We start from the raw sequence: 12,898 nt of genomic DNA on the forward strand, positions 1-12,898 counted from the left end.
TTTGGGTTTTTTCAAGAATCCTGAGCGGCACTGCATTGTAATGGGCTGGGCGTATCAATTACAATCAGCTGAAAGGCCTGCTCGTCTCGTCCCTTATTTTCATAAAAAAAAGTCTACGAACTGAAGTGCATAGGAACAATTATTAAAGGAACCGAACGCAATTTTTGTCAGCTGACATCTGTCATTATAATATTTTTTTAAATCTACCATAAGAATATGATATATCCGTTAGATACAGCTTCAACTCGTATTAAAATATAAGCAATGCCTAAAGATTGTTGAACGCTAAACAACAGTTAGACACAGATTTGTAATAGAACTCCACCTTCGCACGACACGCCACAAGTTAGGATATCATCCTCACCATCTGGATGAGTGGCGGTCCTACACAGTGCGGTTTTCAAGGAGCTTTCTTCCACGTACTACAAAGCTGTGGAATAAACTTCCTTGTGCGGTGTTTTGAAAAGTACGTGTGTTTGAAGGTACCCTTCAAAAAAAACGCGTTCACCTTCCTTAAAGGCCGGCAACGCTCCTGTGATTCCTCTGGTGTTGCAAAAGAATGCGGACGGCGGTGATCACTTAACACCAGGTGAACCGTACGCTCGTTTGTCCTCCTTTTCAACACATTTATAACTTTTTTGTTATAACACAGATTGTATGTATAGTAAGTTAGCGTATTTCCTATTAGAACAAGTTATAGAAGTTTAGTGTGCGAGAAACCATATCTTGTACAGAATAAAGTAAATTGTAAAACCAACCATTTCAATGAATTTGTAATAAAAAATTCTCTCGCAATTATTCTGTTCCATACAGAAACGGGTTTGTTCCAATAACAATTATATAAAATACTAGCTGACCCGAGAGACGTTCTGTACTTAATAAATAAAAAATAGTTTATATCGTTTATTAATTTGTCAATAATATTTCATAACATCAAGAATTATTTTGTAAATGCTTATGTAAACGTATATGCTCCTTGTCGTAATGAAATTGTTTCACAGCAGAACTGTCAAACCGTGCGTTAATAAATTCTCTCATAGAAAAAATGTCCATACAAAACAAATATTGGAAATAAAAATAATTATGGGTACACAAACTGCACTACATAATCCCCATTAGAATCCGATTAGTTTAGGAGTTCACTAGAAACAAACATCAGGTCACTGGATTTATATATATTAAGATATATTTATTACAATCAATGACGTTCCATACATAAAGGTATTAATGGTATTTATTTTCTCAAAATTGATTTCTTTAGAATTCTTTATGATGTCATTTCTAAAATACTAGATACTACTACCGCTTCGGAAACAAATGGCGCTCTGAGAGAGAAGAAGCGGCGCAAGAAACTCTCCCAGGATTATTAGATTATAAAATAATCAAAATCTAGTCCCAGGCTGTCCGATCACTTAGATATTCAACTGTGGAGTAGTAGAATTTACGACCGAGCCATTTTTTTATAAAACATTTAAATTTATTTATAGATAATGCCAAATGAACAGTGGCTGGGACTTTATTATAAAAGTGTATACATTTACCCATACAGTTATTATGTATCTTATGAAGCCTACTAGAATGAGTTACAAGCAATCCCCTATTTCTAGTGTTATAATAATGAAATAACCATTAAGAGCAAAAAGGTGACGATTTTTGTGAACGTATATATGGGCGCAAATCATCACCTACCGTCAATTGTTTGCAACTATTGATATATATGTTTTAGTTTATCGTAAAATGAATATATTATTATAGATATATCTGAAATATATAAGATTTAAATACGAATAGCCATTTGTAAACATAAAACTGTTATTTATTAAGGTCTAACTAATTAAATAGACACTGTTTTGACTGTTTGAATTTTTTGAAGATGTTTAATGTTCATTTATTGTTAAAATACTTAATTGAATGTGTAAATGTTCAAATTAATTTGTATTAGAATTAATATCGTTATTCTGTATCAAACTTTATTATTTTATGCAATAAGTTTATCTTAATTGTATTTCGAAACTTGCTTGCAGCGCCATCTTCTTGCTTCGTAATGTTTGTTCAAGTTAAATGAACAAACTATTATATAAATCATTTGAAGTTATATAAATTCACGAAAACATTTATGTATTTAGTATTTATGTATTTAGGAATTATTTTACAATACCTAATTTTATTTGTGTTTAAAAAGAAGTTGTATCAACTCTGTTTCATCTTTTGTATGGAAGCTATAAAAGCGGTTGTTTTAATATCTATACTAGCAGTTGTGCTTCAATAAACTGAGAAATTCTTAGTGTTGTATTTCTTCATGATGGACAATTCAAGGAAACCCTGGTTTAACGCCGACATATATTAAATTTTCATGAATGTACTAAAGAGAAATCCCGTCGAATGAAAACAAAGCCGAAACATGGAACATGCCACAAATTACACCATAATAATCTTCGACTGCTATATATAATATAGTATAATAATAATAACTTTTATTTCTCACCAACCACCAAATTTACAAAATAGCGAAAACTTAAAAATACAGGGGATACATAAGTTTTGGATGTGGATCGCTGGTGCCTGTGGTAGGTAATAAAATACCTGTATTACTGGTCACCAGGATTCCACTTTTACACAGTGACTAAAAAGCTTGAAATTCCAAAGGATAGAGGTAAATGTGTGTGTGTGTGTGTATGTGTGAGTGTGTGAGAGAAAGAGAGGGTGTATGTGCAAACATGCGTACGATAGGGTGTTCTCGGTTTATAGGTGTGCTAACTATCCAAGACCTATATATATACATATACAGATATATATCCAAGACCTAGATATAGACATATATTTATATGCTTCAGACGGTGACAGTTGACACACGGCCGTTCCCAATATACTATAGATAGTATATTGGGAACAGATAGAGATAAATAACTATCTTCTACTGTCAGTAATTAGCTGTCAATAATCTGAAGCTGTCCCAATATACCCGATAAGTCATTCTTATCGCCTTATATTGGGACGCGTGAATTGCAATTTCCATACAAACTTCTATCGCTGGTAAGCTGTACGTCGTCCCATTGACAGACAGCGTATACGGATAAGGTGAGTTACGGTCGATAAGTTTATTGGGAAAGAAAAGTCAACGATAGTTACGATTCTCATCTCAAGTAAGAGATAGACTGAGTATTGGGAACGGCCGTAAGGAGAAAAGTTTGTAGTATTTAATATTACTGATTAGACAGAGACAGCCATAATAAAATGTGACGTCATGCCATTTTTTGTTTTGCGAAGAACGTTACTCACTTAAGTTAAAATGTCAGTTACATAGTTTTCCTTTGTTTAATGTTATTTTCAGTGTATGCCATTGAGTGTTTCTATTTATTACAAAATAAAATAAAAACTGAGGCGAATACCAGTCGTTTTCTAATTAAATAGGCTTCATAAGATACATAATAGCTTTAAGGGTAAATGTATACACTTCTATAATAAAGTCCCAGCCACTGTTCAGGCATTATCTATAAATAAATTTAAATGTTTTATAAAAAAAACGCTGTCGTAAATCCTATTACTCCACTGCTGAATATCTAAGTGATCGGACACCCTGAGACTAGATTACTTTATAGCAATAGAAATGACTGTACAATATTGTATATGTTTATTGAAAAGAGCGCAAAAAAAGAATGCTGGGAGAGTTTCTTGTGCCGCTTCTTCACTCTCAGAGCGCCATTTGTTTCCGAAGCGGTAGTAGTATCTAGTAGTTATAAGAAATGACATCAAAAAGAATTCTAAAGGAATCAATTTTGAGAAAATAAATGCCTTTTATGCCTTTTTATGCCCTTAGGTATTCATAAGTTGGACAAATTAAAATGACCCCTTTTTTTAATTCGCTATGAAATAGACCCTCTTTTCATCGCTGAACTGTTATGGGCAAGAAATGGCCGTTGGAAATGGAAAGGTTGCATTTTTTTTTAATTAGTTGCAATTATGGAGCAGTCTCTTGTTTTGGATTGTAATGTCAACAAGGAAACCTCACTACAGCTTCCTTGAACTTTTTTTTATATGAAATTAAGGGACGAGACGAGCAGTGCCGCTCAGGATTCTTGAAAAACACAAAAATACTGAGCGGCAATAGAATAGCGCTCGTCACCTCGAAACATGAGATGCAAAGTCTCATTTGCCCAGTAATTTCACTAGCTACGGCGCCCTTCAGACCGAAACACAATAATGCTTCCACATTACTGCTTCACGGCAGAAATAGGCGTCGTTGTGGTATCCACAAGCCGGCATCCAGTGCAAAGGAGCCTCCCACTGGTAGGATTGACAAACCGTAAACAGCTCCTCAGTGTTTTTAATAATAAACCACCCGCTAATGCAAACATTGACAAATATAATTGGTCACGGATTATCGGGCTGTCAGTTGTCTATACACTAGTATATTCTAAGTCTATATATTAGCTAGTTTTCTGCTATTGACGAGCTGTACTGAGCAATACTGGTAAAGTAGACAGTGTGTAATACCATATTATGTCAATATGTCGATTCCTCTAAGTAATACCGAAAGTATATGGGTGAATCGTCAACAGGCTCGCTGTCAAGGGGTTTGTGCTGCGGCTTCTCCTGGTTGATCGCGAGCCTCTGGAAGTCTTCCTCGAGCTGGATAAGGTTCTCGGAGACCAGGCGTTCGGCTTCGTAGGTCTCCATCAACGGCTCTTCGGTATCATCGCGCATCACTTTAAATCAAATCAAATCAAATCAAAATCACTTTATTCATGTAGGTCACGGAATTATTGTAGTACTGTATCTTCCGCTACTTCGTAAAGGGTTGAGCCAATGAGAAGAAGTAGCAAGAAACTCAAAGAAACAAATAAACTTTAATTGAAAGTAAATTTGATAAGGATTAAAAATATAGGAAAAAGAAATAAATAACAATATAACTTTTTTTATGAAAATAAGGGACGTTCAGCTATACAGTACAATATATTGCCGCTCAGGATGATTGAAAATAAAAAATTCTGATCGGCACAAGTCTCATTTGCCCAGTAATTTCACTAGCTACGGCGCCCTTCAGTCTGAAACAGATAGCTAGTCTTCTTGCTGTTAGACAGCCGATAAAAACAGGTCAGGTTTAGCACTAGTTAGTGTGCGTGACAAGCTATGTCTTACTTACAGTTCTCGTTGCGATCGCGTGAATAATAGACGTGTGTCGGTTAGTGTAGTGTTGTGTAACATCGTCCCGCGATTGCGTCGTTTGCGCATAACCTACGGAATTATACTACTACATACTGTCGAGATGAGTGTACTACGTTCGCCCAATAAAGGAACAAAACCCTATGGATCCGACTCCAATTTAAATAGCCTGAAGGATAAGCAGGTGACTGTTGACAAGTGGGTACAATCGCGACGTAAAAAAACGTGTTGAAGAAGACACAGACAGTGATTCTTCGCGTCCTCAAGAGTCAAGTAGCATGTGCACAATAAATAAAAATCTGATAGTACTACAGCAAATGGTAGCCATGACAAACATGCTGACTACTATGAAGGAAGAACAAGACAGTCGCTTTTAAAGTATTCAATCGGATATGTCGGACATATAAGCCCAGATAACCGATATCAAAAAAACGAACATAGAATTTGAGAAGTCAATTGAGTTTCTTGGTGCGAAATACGAAGAACTAGAAAAGTCAAGACAGGAATATAAGGACTCGAAAAAGAATGATAATAAAATAAAAGACTTATCTCAAAGGTGTTTATACGTGGAAAAACACAATAAAGCTTTAGAGGAAAGACTAATAAAACTGGAACAAAAAGAATTGGAATTAAATATTGAACTTATGAATGTGCAAACTTTTGAAAAAGAAAACGTACTAGAAACAGTAGGTAAAATAGCAAAGGGACTAAATCTTGGATTGGAAGGTATTCACAATGTCTGGAGAATGCCTGGACACAACAGCAAGGTACCTCGTCCTATTATAGTGAGTTTAGATTCAGTTAAAACCAGGATTGGCTAAAATGCAAAAAAACATTAATAACAAATCATTCGGTATTCGGAAATAATACACGTATATATGAAAACATCACACGCCAAATGCGTCAGTTATTTTGGACCGCAAAAATTAAGTTGAGAGATTACCTACAAATTTATTTGGATACAAAATTCGAGAATACTTGTTAAAAAGAGTGAAGATGAAAATAAAATACACCAAATAAATTTTGAAACTGATATAGAAATGCTTACAAAAAAAATAAATTTATAAGTTTAAATGTTGAGACATTTACATATAATAATGTTTGTAGTAAGTACTAAAAATGGCGTTTAATTTAGATTCTGAACTACAAGATATAGACTATCAAAAATTTACAGACATAGATACATGGCATGATTACATAAATAGAAAACAAACGGCGTTTAATATCTTTCATGTAAACATATGTTCACTAAGAAAAAATTTCAACGAGTTACTTGTTATGATAAATGATTGCTGTAATAACCTGGATATCATATGCCTAACAGAAATAAATATACAAAATGACGAGCTTTATATGTACGAAATAGAGGGCTATAATATGTATGCATTGACCAGAGAAAGAAGGCGCGGTGGGGGAATACTGATATACGTAAAAAGATCTGTAATGTTTACACAACAAAAAGTAGTTGTGAAAAACTGTGAATTAATAATCGGAACATTAACAGCACAACATTACAAAACAACAATTATACTTATTTACAGACCGCCTTCTAGTAATAGGACAGGATTTTTAAATGAAATAAAAAAGATATTAAGAAATTTATATAACGATATTATTATTATTGGTGACTTAAATATAAACATTTTGGCAGAACATATGGATGCGCTTAGCACAAAATACTTGGACCTAATGAGTGAGTACGGGCTGCAGTGCGCTATACGAGACGTGACACGTGAGAGTGTGACTGCAGAGCGAACGACGATGCAGGATGCATTGACCACGTATTTGTGCGAACTGCGTCGGTGAGTACCCTATGTGCTTATACAGTGACGACTAAGATCGCTGACCATTACGTCATCGGTCTAACAGCTGACATAAATAACCAGAACATAGTGGTAACGCGCAAGCGAACGGTGATTAATAATAATACCTTAGTTTCTAGTAAGTTACATTCCGTAAATTGGTCTGACTTATTAGGCATAGATAATCCAATTATCCTGTATGAAAGCTTATCAAATATTTTTGAAAATATCTATAAAGAGTGTAGTAGTGAACGTACAGTGTCAAATAAACGTGAATCTCAGATATGGGTGACTAGACATTTACAGAATATGATAAAAAAAAGGGACATACTGTTCAGATTATGGAAACATCAACCTGAGAATAATAGTCGTAGATTAGAATATACTAAGCATAGAAATTTAACAAATAAACTTATAAACTCGGCTAAAAACAAGCATAGAAGGGAATCTATATTGAACTGTAACGGTGATTTGCGCAAAATTTGGAATAACGTCAATAACTGGCTAGGAAGGAAAAAATTAAATGTATAATAGTTTGATAGAGAAATATATGTTAAAACAATATTCAAAAGAAACTATCTGTAATAATTTTTGTTACACGTTCACTAAAGAAATAGAAAATATTAAACATAAGTGTAAAAAAAGGTTTTTAGACAGAAATTCCTACGTCTAAGAAAGCCAAGTAAGTTTTAGGTTCAAGCCAATCACAGGAGTGCATATATCGAAGATAATTAATAAACTGAATAGCAACAAAGCTTCGGGGTCGGACGGTATTCGGGTAAGCGATTTAAAAATTATTAGGGATAAAATAAGTCCTATCTTAGCATATTTTGTAAATATGTGTGTAAAAAAAAGTATGTATCCTGATGAGCTAAAAGTGGGTATTGTACGACCTATTTATAAGCACGGATCGCATGTGGAGTACACAAACTATAGACCTATAACTATCTTAAATGTCATAAATAAAATTGTGGAAAAAGTAATTATAAGCCAAATTAATGAATTTTTGGAAAAAACAGAAGTACATCTACCGTATTAGCTAGATTTTCAAATGACGTTAATGGTTGTCTGAATGGTCAGAATATTGTAGTAACTCTGTTCCTAGATTTTAAAAAAGCCTTCGACACTCTAGACCATACGTGCTTTCTCCAGGCTAAGAAAGAATTCGAGGTCCTATGAATGCTTGGTTCGAGACATACTTAAAAAACAGGTCACTCAAAGTATCGGTTATTGGGGCACAAAGTGAAAATGGTAATATCACATATGGAGTTCCGACTGGCTCTGTTAATGGCCCAACCGGGTACATAATGCATGTCAACAGTATGACCAATGTACTTTAAAAATGTAAGTCATATATGTACGCTGATGACACTTGTATTATGTACAGCGGTAAGGATCAAAAGGTAATTCAAAAGGGATTGCAGAGCGACTTCAATAATGTAATTAAGTGGTCCCATGATACTGGAATTATTTCCTATTTTTTCACCCCACAGCCATACTGTATATATATAATAATAATAATATTCAAGAGTTATAGATTACATATTTTAATGTGTTAGTAACTTAAAAATATACCTTAAACTAATGTTCATACTTAAACTATAATCTTGATCCCATCCGGGTATATGCCTCCTCCATTTTCTTCCACAACTCTCTATTTTTTGCTTTCTCTAGCCAGTTTTTACCTGCCACTGTAAGAAGGTCATCACTCCACCTCATTTTGGGTTTGCATCGGTATCTGTTACCTGAGGGACCACTTCATCTTGTCGCTTTTAGAGTCCATCTTTGGTCTGGGACCCTAGCCACATGTCCTGCCCATTGCCATTTCATTTTTAATACATGTTCAAGGACATCTGTGAGGTTTGTTTTTTTCCTGATGGTTTCCTGTTTCCGAAGCAGTATCTAGTAGTTATTAGAAATGACATCAAAATGAATTCTAAAGGAATCAATTTTGAGAAAATAAATGCCTTTTATGCCTTTTAATATATTGTCCCCCCTTCTTTGTCGTTTATTCTGCTTCTAATTAGTATCTCTATTGCAAGTTGTGGCAGTCTCTAAGTGGGTCTACAATTAAACAATAATATGTACGACATTTTGTTTAGTTTAATAACGATTAATTGTAACCTGTTGATTGTCCTTAAATAAACAAATAAAATATTATGTATTCCGTCTGATGTCTGAAGTCCTTTATGAGAGAGTACATCGCTCCTTTCGACGTTCCGTCACTAGATGTCGCTACTAGTTTCCGCGCCGAGCAGTGCTGAGAGTCACTCTATCCATTGCTTCCGGTTTCAAATGGTACCAACCGATGCCAATGTTAAGCAAGCCACCATGTTAGTTCGTCATTGTGGCGTCGTTCTTCGATCCGAACGGACCGATCCTAGATTCACTGAATAATTTTTAAAATTTTCGAGAAGTAAAGTAGAAAATTCATTTAATGTACAATTTTTAAATAAATTACTTCTTTATATATTTTAGTGAGTTTCTGTGCCGTGCTTCTAGAATGGAAAATTTAGGTGAAGATTCCTCTAGAGCCTTGGAGGACAATAATTATGAGGATTTTTCTGATCCCACTGCTGATAAGGTTCTCGTTGAAAATAGCGTACCTATCGGTTCAAGGAGAAAGCGGCCAAGCGAACAGCAATCATCGGAGGGTAGTTCATCATCTCAAGACTCATCAGATAACGAGGGTAGTAATGCCTCTAAGCGACGTAAAACCTGTGACGATTTAGGACTAAATCAAAGGTTTGAAATGTTATCCTATCAGCTGGTGAGTTATTTAAACAATATTATGCATGAAAAATTTAAATTGCCGAGCCCTTCATGTAATCAAACCACTGTTACATCAAACGCTGTTAATCAGGAACAGTTTTTGCGTCCTCCAATCGGCAGTAAACATAAATTTGACATATCTGATCTTAGTGTATCTGTAAAAGAGCCTACCTTGCCAAAGGCAAGTTCAGATAGGGTCACTAAACTCAGTGCCTTACAGCGTTTCGATACCTGCGAATGGAATTCAGTTCATTATACCGACGTGCTAAAGAAATACGTTGCATGTCCTGGTTTTATGGAACTGAGAGTAAATGAAGAGTTGAGGCGGTTTGAAGAGCAGGGTAGCGCCTCGAGAAATGTGCACAATGAACGCAGTTTTGCGGCTATTTCAAATGCTATTATGGCTCAAAATGAGTCCTTGAACACTGCACTTCAAACTCTTGTAGACTGGTCGGATAAACCAGAGACCACCCTAACGCCCTTAGCTTTATACGATAAACTGAAAGAACTGTTTGGTTACCAGTCTAGTTACAAAAATGTCTCAAATGATATCCTTCAAATAATTTGTGGTAAACGAGCAGAAGCTTTGGAAATGCGACGGCGGTCTCTCCTGGCTGCAATGAAAGACAATTATATGAGAGAGGATATACAAAAGATACCACCGAGTGCCGAATATATGTTTAGTCCTGAAGCGTTGTCAGTCTACATACAAAAAATCGGGGGTGTAGATAAACTTCATATAAAACCGTTGCCGCAGGCCAATAAAGCTCGTGCGAAGTCGCCCACTCCCTCAACGTCATATCAGGACAAATCATTTCAGCCTCGCACTAATAAAACAAAAGGAGACAAGAAGTTTTTCAACAATAAAAGAAACCAAGACAACTCATCTAAAAAAAGGGGGGGGGGCGAAAGTTTAGCAATAGCAAAAAGCCAACCGGCCACAGTAAGTGACTCGGTGTTTTCGGGGGGTTGCCTAGCGCTCCACCGCCAAAAATGGAAGATTTTGCATGCTCCAAAAACAATTTTACAAATGGTGATGGAAGCACGTTTACTTTTCAATCAAAAACCCCCATTAATATTTCCTACTCCAGAGGTTATGAATACCTTTCATACCCCTGTATCTCCTCAAATGACAGACGAAATTCAAAAATTGATTACACTACGTGTTTTGGAACTGGCCCCCTTATCTCCAAGTTTTATATGTCCAATGTTTCTAATCAGAAAATCAAACGGAAAGAACCGAACGATCTTGAATTTGAAGCCGCTAAACCAATACATGAAACCGAAGCCTTTCAAGCTTTTCAATCACTATCAGATGCACATGTTTTTACAGCCACACGACTGGATGGCAAAAATCGATATAAGCCAGGCTTATTACCACGTGCCAATCATAAACTCCCACAGGCGGTACCTTCGCATCAGCTATCAAAACCAACTGCTACAAATGACATGTTTGCCTTTTGGTCTTTCGACAGCGCCGAAAATGTTCTCCTCCATAACAAATTGGATCGCAGAAATCCTGCGAGCGAAAGGAATACGTCTGATTGTATACCTGGACGATTTTTGCCTAGAACACCAGTCCCGAGAGCAGCTTCGACTACATGTCGAGATTGCACTAGAAATTCTGAGCAACCTCGGATGGTGTGTCAATTTCGAAAAGTCTGTCGTTACTCCGACACAGACGATGGAATTTTTGGGCATAACGTGGGACACACGGAGCAATTCCAAGTCCTTGCCAAACGAAAAGGTGCCAAAAATTCGACATTGCCTTCAACAGCGGTTGGAGATCGGCAGTTGGACCCTCAAGCAGGCGCAACGCCTCTTAGGGTATCTCAACTTCGCAACCTTCATCACCCACCGGGGAAGGTTGCATTGCTGCAGTCTTCAACGTCACTGCCACCTACTGAAAAAGACTCCATTAACAAACGTCAAGTATCCAGAAGAGGTTCAAATAAACATGAGTTGGTGGATGGAAAACTTGACATTGAGAACTCCGATTCACGTGAAAATGACACGCACCAACTTTATTACAACCGATGCCTCCGATTACAAGTGGGGAGCACTAGGTGCCCATGATAATACGGATATCGAATCGGCTTAAGCTCATGATGATGAGCTCAAATCAAATCATTCATTCATTCTTTCGACTGTCTGCAGCATGTGAGTTATGCATAACAGGCATAGTGTTGGTTCTGATAAGAGATATGGACATATTTGGCTGAAAGAGTAACGTTTGGTCAACTATGTGGACCATTACTAGATTTACCACTGCATCGTTAACCAGTGAACCATTCTTTCATAATTTTAGAGTCACCGCATTGTCAGAGATGAAGGTGTTATTCTTCAACCGCACGGCACGACTAGCGAGAATTCTGTGATTTATATTTTTTGTTTTGAAACTTTTTCCGAAATCGACGAATCGTGTTTATATATCTCAGTCAGCAACAGCACTTAAACTTTATTTATTATGCCTTTTTCATCTGAAGATTGTGCTAGGGTCATATGTTTTCTGGAGAACTAGCCATCGTCGTGCTGAAAAAATAATGGGTGTGACGTTATCAACGGTCCAGAAGGTGAACCGAAGATACGAAGAGACTTGGTACCATCTGTAGATACCTTGTAATGGCAGATCCAGCTGTACTAGTGCCTGATAAGAGCGTTATATTGTTTCCGGATGATGCAGTGTTGGTAGGCACAAGATGGACCGATGATCTGTAAAAAATTGCCGGAGTAGGTTGGAAGAGGGGACTGATTATCGTTGAGATATTTGGGGGAGGATATAGGAGGGGAGGGCAGGAGAAATCGCCACGTAAATGTAGTTGAAGTCCAGCAACAGCCTGCAGCAGCTAGCAGATGTGTCAAAATATTCTTCGAAGCGGTCGTGATTGAATGCGGGGCAGATCTAATGCTTATGCGCCTAACAATTTCTCGCCATCTCGCTCTGTTAGAGGTAATACGAGTGCACTCATGCACGCCGCTGTAGATATGATCGGATCCGTCCATGGCATATGTGACCTTCCACGCGGTCTAACGCCTCCAACTTTACCCTGGACGATATAGAATCAACATAACAGGAGCATATTACGGCAGTTGCTAGCACGACAAGATTAACTCATGACATTTCAGAAAAATGTTAACTTAAATTTGAAAATAGTGAATAT

General features: G+C 36.6%; 1 protein-coding gene across 1 annotated transcript in view; it reads right to left on the reverse strand.

The window, feature by feature from the left end:
• The window catches only part of LOC126972324 (autophagy-related protein 2 homolog A), a 110,231-nt gene that overhangs the window by 10,219 nt on the left and 87,114 nt on the right, over positions 1-12,898 (reverse strand). The gene's annotated exons all lie outside the window — the stretch shown is intronic.

This window comes from Leptidea sinapis, chromosome 26 (assembly GCF_905404315.1).
Source record: "Leptidea sinapis chromosome 26, ilLepSina1.1, whole genome shotgun sequence".
NCBI lineage: Eukaryota > Metazoa > Arthropoda > Insecta > Lepidoptera > Pieridae > Leptidea > Leptidea sinapis.